The sequence below is a fragment of the Condylura cristata genome, unplaced genomic scaffold, assembly GCF_000260355.1.
Source record: "Condylura cristata isolate star-nosed mole 26May11 unplaced genomic scaffold, ConCri1.0 scaffold00001, whole genome shotgun sequence".
NCBI lineage: Eukaryota > Metazoa > Chordata > Mammalia > Eulipotyphla > Talpidae > Condylura > Condylura cristata.
This window is the reverse complement of record NW_004567102.1, coordinates 40,318,503-40,326,515: the sequence shown is the minus strand read 5'-3', so window position 1 is coordinate 40,326,515 and position 8,013 is coordinate 40,318,503.

The window sequence follows — 8,013 nt, the reverse complement described above, 5'->3', positions numbered from 1 at the left end:
ACATAGGGTTACAATAACATAAGGGTGTATGTGTCCTTTTGAATTATTGTTTTTGTGTCCTCTTTGTTGGTACTTAAGAGTAGAATTGCTGGATCGTATGATAGATCTGCAGTTAATATTTTGGGAAATCTTGAACTATTTTCCATATGGCCTGAGGAATGAGATTATTTTAAATGTACTGTAGGCCAAGTTCAACTGTTGATTAAACTCTATCAAATCATCCAATCAATGCCATATAATTTAAACCAGGAAGAAATTCCAGGTTAATAATAAAGTTTGAGATCAGTAAATAAAGTTTGACATCATCAATGAATGAAACATTGTTAAGTGTATTCAGTTTGTTTAATTAATTTGATTTTGTCACTCCTAACATTCTCTGATCAACAAAGTTCTATTTTGATGGTATTTTCCATTTAAGTAAGATCTTCTCTTTAATCTCATAATTACAGAGAACTATGTAGAAGAAATAAAATGCAAGAAGTTTTTGAATTATGCAAAACTTTCTCCTAGATATAGAGTGTCCCAGGCAGAGTCAGACTTTCCCTATCTCCATTCAGTTTCTTAATGCTGTATGGGAATACATATTTATTTTCGCCATCTTAATGCTCATTTTAGTGGTTCTCAGACAAATTGGAAAATGTCTTGAGACATATTTTATTCTCACAACTGGAGAGTGGATGGAAGTTACTAGAATCTAGTGGGAGAGGTCAGGAATCTTCCTAAATACCTTATAAGACAACTGTCCCTAACAAATAATTCTACAATTTAAAGTAATATCAAACTTGAGAATCCAAAATTCTTAGTTTCTTTTATTATTATTAGTTAGAAAAACTGGAGCATACATTAATTATAACTTGAGGGTATACCAAGAAAACTATTTTATTTTAACTGTCTTGTTGCCTGCATTTTGTATAGAAACCTAAAAAAAAAAAACTTTAAAAATGAATGAGAGTATCATTGAACTAAGAGATCCAAAGGTGTATCTATTTATTGAACCTAGATTTTACTTCATAATAGTTATAACTCATACACTCTATGTCAACTATCTGAAAGGATATTAAGAACTACAAAAATACTTTATATGAGAACCTGACCAATTTTTACATTATACTTATTTGGTTCATAGCAACCACAGTGGGGGTAAAGGTTGGAAGGAGAAGGAACTGTTTTGTGACAAAAAAGGGAAAGATTACAGTAAGCTTCAAACCTTCTAAATGTGAAATAAAGAGAGAGAAATAGAGAGGAAGGAAGAAAAAAAGAAAGGAAGAGAGGGAGGGAGGGAGGGAGGAAGGAAGGAAAGAAGGAATGAAGGAAGCAGTCCATAGAATAACTATTTTATTTATTTATATTTATTTATAATATTTCATTATAGCATTGAAGAGGCTCAATGTCCATAAGACAGTTCTTCCCAGGACCTATAGAAAATTGTTCTAATGAATATGGAGCAGTAGAAGATGCCAACTGAACAGGTTGCTCAGAGTCCCTGCTCTGAGGAGCTGAAGTTACAGGGCTCCAAATCTGCATTCACTTTCTTTGTCTCTAAAAGCTCTCCAGTTCTCCTCAGCAGATATTGGTGAGCTCGTTCATGCCATCAATAGATATCCCAGGTGTGCTTCGGAGTATTTGAGGTACTGTTCTAGGAAGTACCTTGAGAAAGCAAAACTGAAGTATGAGGCTGCGAGAAAGCTATCTGTAGGATTATGTGAAGGAGGGAGCCCCAATGAACAGAAAATCATGGTAGTTGTCAGTGGAAGATAAGATGTGCTGGGTTGGTACATAGCTGAGTGAGAGATGAGGGACAAGGTCAGGAACAGAGAATGAATGAGATGTGTGTACGACACTGTGCTTAAGAGATAAGCTGCTATGCTATGATGTACTGTGTCAAACAGATAACTTGGCTGAGAAATGGGGAGGGTTGTTGCTCACAGAGATGATATTAGGGAGCTACTACAGACAGAGGATGACTGAAATGTTTAAAGCAAAATGAGAAAACTGGTGTTTAGTCCATATTTGCTTTGGAAGAGGGAGTTAACTATATCGATGTTAACAATCTGGAGGCTCAAAATAAGCAAGGAGATTCATAGATGCATATGTCTTGAATTTTTGACTCCTGTATGTTACTGGTGTTACTTATAGAGCAGCAACATGGCTGAACATTTGATATAAGAGGTTCAATATTATTTGTCTTCCATTAAATGCGGACCATTCATTTAATATTGGAGAACTTATCTTTAGCCTTCCACCCCTCTAAAAAAGCTTAACATGCTTCTAGGCAGTTCTCAGTCCCTTTCTGTGTCCTTTTTTTTTTTTCTTGTTCTTTCTAGCTCACCTTTATCATCTCAGTAGGACAAAATATCTCCTTTAACTTTGAAACTCTATTCTAACTTTGTTGAGAGAGCTCAGGATGTAGGAGAGCCTCAGCCTCAGCATCAGAGGTCCATAGGAAGGTGTACAGGAGGGCACACAGCCCGCAGTGCCAACTCCCTATCACTGCATTCACAATCTCCCACCTCTCCCTTGAATCATTAGGCAGTCATCATTATCTTAAACATGATTTATTGCTAAAGGATGAGGTTTCTTAAATCAGAATAGATTTTTAAAAATCTAAATACTTCACTTCTGAACATTCTGCTTTTATGTCTTAGTCACGTAAGTCATTCTCCTTAGTAAAAGGTTTTTCCAAAAGGAAATTATCCATACAGCTTTCTTTTTAGATCCCTTCTTAAAAATAAAACTGAGCAAAATACCTCTAGTGTATATTGTGCATACTACTATTTTACAATGACAAAATTGAGATTTGACATACTAGATGGACTTAAATCAAAAAATATGTGCTAAATCGGTATCTTTCCACTGGCAATTGTTTAGTAGATAATTTCTTATTTTTGTGTATTTTATGCTTTCTTGAAAGACAGAGTCTACCAAACTTTGGGTCAAGGTTTTACGATCTTGAAAAGGTTATTTTATTATGACTTTCTACCTGGATGTTAGTTATGCTGAATGGTTGCTATGGAAAGAGAGGTAAAGATTTTTTTTTTTAATGTGGAGCTTTATTATTTAATGATTAATTTTATTGATATTTTCCTTTACTAACTGTTCCAATCATGGGCCACTTTTATACAACCAAGATTATTTTTTGAAACTGTCTTAATTACGTCTTACTCCATTTTGAATTAATTTTTGTGTATTGCATAACATGGATGTATAATTAACTCTTTGAAAGTGCTGTACAGTGGTCCTAGCACCATTTGTTTAAAGAGGTTCTGCTTTCCTTATTGTATAGTTTGACTCCATAACCATAAAACATGAACTCGTAAAAGGAGAAGAAATCATACGTGTTAGGTTCCTTGACATCACTCATAGCAATGATTGTTTTTCTCTTTGGCTCCAAAGGCAAAAAGAACAAATGTGAAAGAAAGCAAGTCAAATTAAAAAGCTTCTGTATAGCTGAACTTTCTCTGGTGGCACAACGGGTGAAAGAACCACTTTATGAAGCTCTCTGAAGCCACCGCAGCACCAGTTCAATCCCTGCCCAGGAAGCTGACCCACATGGTATGTTAGACCTCTTCTAACAGGCCAACTCAGCAGTGTACTTCATCAGCCTGCCTGTTCTGCTCCCCACTGTCTCAGGTGAGGCCTCTCATTCACCACACCTCTGGCCTGTACTCCAGTTCTGTAAGCATAAATAAATCTTAAAAAAAAAAAAAATGCCTCTGGAACCCATCAACAGAATGAAAAGGAACTTTGTGAATTAAAGAAAATATCTGCAAATGATATGGCTGCTAAGAGGTTAAAACCAAAAATCTACTAAGACATATAATTCAGTAGAAAAATAGCAACCCAATTAAAAAATGGGAAGAGCATTCACTTGGGTTACATTTATTCCAGGATGCTTAATTATTTTTGGTATAATTGTAAGGATTGTTTTCCCAATTTATCTTTCTGTTAGCTCATTATTATATATTTAGAAATTCAACAGATTTTTGTATAATCATGTAGCCTGCCAATTTACTGTATTTGTTTATTATTTCTAATAGTGCTTTTTAAAATTTTCTATTTATAGTAACATGCAATCTGCAAAATGGAAGTTTTATTTCTTTCTAACTTACATATTTTGAAAATCCTTTTTTCACAATAGTCATTTTGAGGACTTCCAACACTATATTGCAAAATAATGGTGAGAGTGGACATCCTTGTCATAGGCTTTGATGAAAAGCTTTTAGCTTAAGTGTCATACTGGCTATGGGTTTGACATAAGTGGCCTTTATTATGTTGAAACAACAATGAGCTATCATCTCACACCTTTGAGAATGGCTACTATCCAAAATTAAGAAACAACAAGTTTTGACAAGGCTATGGAGAGAAGGGAATCCTTATGCACTATTGGTATGACTGCAAATTGATGAAGTAATTATGGAAAGAAGCGTGAATATTTCTCAAATAATTTAAAATAGAAATTTCAAGCAACCCAATCATCCACTTCTATATATTTATGTGAAAAATACAAACCACTAATTTGAAGGGATATATATATATATTCTCCCCATGTTGATTGCATTTTTGACCATAATCCAAAGCTGAACACAGCCTAAGTGCCCATCAACTGATGGCTAGCTAAAAATATGTGCTCATATATACAATGGAATACTAATCTATAAAAAAAATAGAGTATTCTGCTATTTGCAAAAACACGGGGTAACTAGAAGCTATTATATTTAATGAAATAAGCCAAATGGTGAAAAATCAAGACCATATCATTTCACTTATATCTTACATATAGAGAGAAAAAAATAAAGTAGATTAACCAAATAAAACAAGAATGAACTTTTGAACTATAAGACAAATTTGTAGCTCCCAGAAGAGAAGGGATAGATGGATGAATAAATTAGAACAGAGTACCATTGGAAGATAAAGTGTAAAATTGGACTTTCAGAAAGTGCTGAACTTAATGTATAAGTAAACATGTTGATTTCCAATGATGCACACCTGAAGCTTATGTAATGTTATAGTGAAATAATATTTCAATTTAAGAATATCATCATAGGAGCTATGAAAACTTAAGGGTAGACACAGGTACAAGAAAAGATGTTCAAAGTCATTAATCATCTGGAAAATGTAAGTCAAAACTATAACAAATATTAGTTCACACCTGTATAAAGACTATTAACCAGAAGATAAGAAACTACAAGTTTTGGTGCAGATGTGGAGAAAGGTAATCCTGTTATACTGTTGGTGGGATGGTTAGTTGGCATTGTTACTATGGAAACAGTATGGAAGTTCCTCAAAAAATTAAATGTAGAAGTATCATATGGTCCAACAATTCCATTCTGTATCTCAGGAAAGTTGAAAGCATTAATTGGAAATGATACAAACTCCATGTCTTTAAAGAAGTATAACAATAAGATATGAAAACAACCTAATGTAATAAATATTGATTATATCAAGCAATTTCTCTGAACACATGGTTTCAAACTAGAAAACAAACACAAAGTAAAGCAGAAAAATATGTCTAGTATATAAAGATTCAACAGCACACCACTGAATATACCTAGAAACAAACCAAAAAAAAAAAAAAAAAAGGGTGCACAACTACCCAACTATATGGAAAATAGAAAAAGCAATACTAAGAGGGAAGTATATAACAATACAGTAATACAGTGCCATATCAAGAAACAAGATATGCTATAGCTCAAATAAACAATCTAGCATCTCAACTTATAGAATTAGAAAAGATCACACCAAAGCAAAAGCTAGTAGAAGAAAAGAAAAAATAAAGAAAATAGAGGTGAAATAGAAATAAAATAAGACAGTCCAAAAGATCAATGAAACCAAAAGCCGGTTCTTTGTTTTTAGGATTTATTCATGCATACTGAAGTGGGGTACAGCCAGATGTGCAGAGGCCATGAGAGGATTCAACAGAAACATAGTGGAGAGTAGAACAAGTGGATCAACAAAATACACTGTTGAGGGGAGCAGCGGAGTGGGTGAGGCTGGGGAGGTCTGCCGTGCCATGTGGATCACGTCCTGGGTGGGGATGGAACTCGCCCAAGTGACCACAGTTTGGCTTAACTTCACAGTGCAGCGCTCCAACTCATTGTGCCACCAGGGAGGGCCCCTAAAAGTCAGTTCTTTTAACAAATAAACAAAACAAACACCTCTAGAAAAGTGTAGGGTGTTTTCAGTGGATTATGATGGAGGGTCATGGGTTCTTTGGTGATGGGTGTGGTGGTGACTTACTCTGGGGAAGTAGTCCTTTTCCACTGAATCATATGTATGTAGCAATTGTTAAGTCAGTGTTATCTCGGTAAAACACACACACACTTCCAGTTACAAATAAGTGATGAATGTAATGTGTAGCATGGAATAAATAACGTTGTACTGAACTGAATATTTGAATGTTTCTAAGAAACTCGAGCTTAATGTACTCATCACAAGAAAAAAAAAAACTACTCATAGAGAAGGATGTTAACTATATTACTTGTGGTTGTCTCAATATATACAAATATTCAACAATAAAATTGTACATGTGAAACTAATACATTGTTTTAAGTCAATTTTACCTCACTTAAAAAAATAAAACTAAATTATAGAAACTAAATTATAGAGCAACAAAGTGGTTCGCAATGTAATCTTCATGTTGAGCATGTTTTAGTCACAGTACCACAAGCTGTAACTATGACAGTTAGCTTATCTATCCACACTTGCAAATAGGTAGATTAATAATTGCCTTGAAAAATAACAGCTCATAGATTTCAGGTGCTTAGAAGAATATCTGGCATGCAGTATGTGCTAAATAAATGTGACTGTATTCTTTCTACTAGAACACAAAATTTACAAAAGGATTTTTCTTTCTTTTTTTTTTTTTGGATTTGCTTACAAATCCTAGAATAAAGCTCAAATTCTATCAATAATTGGATTGCTCTATGAAAATAATAATGGGATCTGACTGTATTTTACATGCACACACACATACATACACAAAAGTATGTTTTCTTGAATGAACTAGATGAACTGACATTTCTTTTATGTAGCATATTTTTCTGACTTGTGTATCAGATTATCTACAAAATTCACAGCTATCAGTTCATTAACCCACTAAATGTCTAAGTTAATATCAATGTGTTATTATTGGTGCACCTGTTCCTAACTGTACAAATTTAAAAGTATCCCTTTCTGTGTTGTTAATTGACTTGATCATTACCTTTATGAACAGACGGTGATGTTTTCCTGGACAGAGAATCACATGCATCTAAATATACTTTAAAACTACACAGTGAAAGTCAACTGAAGTTTAACAGAAGTATGTAACAGGATTTTGGTGATGCCATTTATAAATAACTTTACATTTCTTTAAAATTAATCTCCAGGGTCCTCCTTGGTGGTACAGTGGATTAAAGTACAGCACTAAGAAGCTAACGACACTTCAGCATGAGTTCAATCCCTGCCCCAGAGGTGATCCACATGTCATGGCAGACCTTCCTGACCCACCCACTGCTCTCCTCAACAGTGTATTTCATTAGTCAGCCTGTTCTGCTCCCTGCTTTGTCTCTGATGAATCCTCTCAATACCCCTACATCTTTAGTCTGTACCTCAGTTCTGTATGCACAGTAAGTAAACCTTTAAAAAAATAAATAAAAGTTAAATTAAATTAATATTGAGGGCTCTCCCATGTGGCACAGCTGGTTAAAGTTCAGCACTGTGAAATTATCCACAGCCCCTGCAGCACGAGTTCAACACCATTCTAGGAGTTCAACCCCATTCTGGTCTGTGGTCTGGTAGACCTCTCCTGACCCTCTGCTGATCCCCTCAGTAGTGTATGTCAGTTGATCTGCCTGTTCTGCCTACTCTGTCTCTGGTGAATCCTCTCATATACACACCCTACCGCACCTCTGGCTTGTACACCAGCTCTTGTATGCATAAATAAATAAATTTTTAAAAATTAATTTCCAAAAAAGTAAAATAAGAGCTTGAACATTTCTTTTCTTTCTTTTCTTTTCTTTTTTTTTTTTTTTT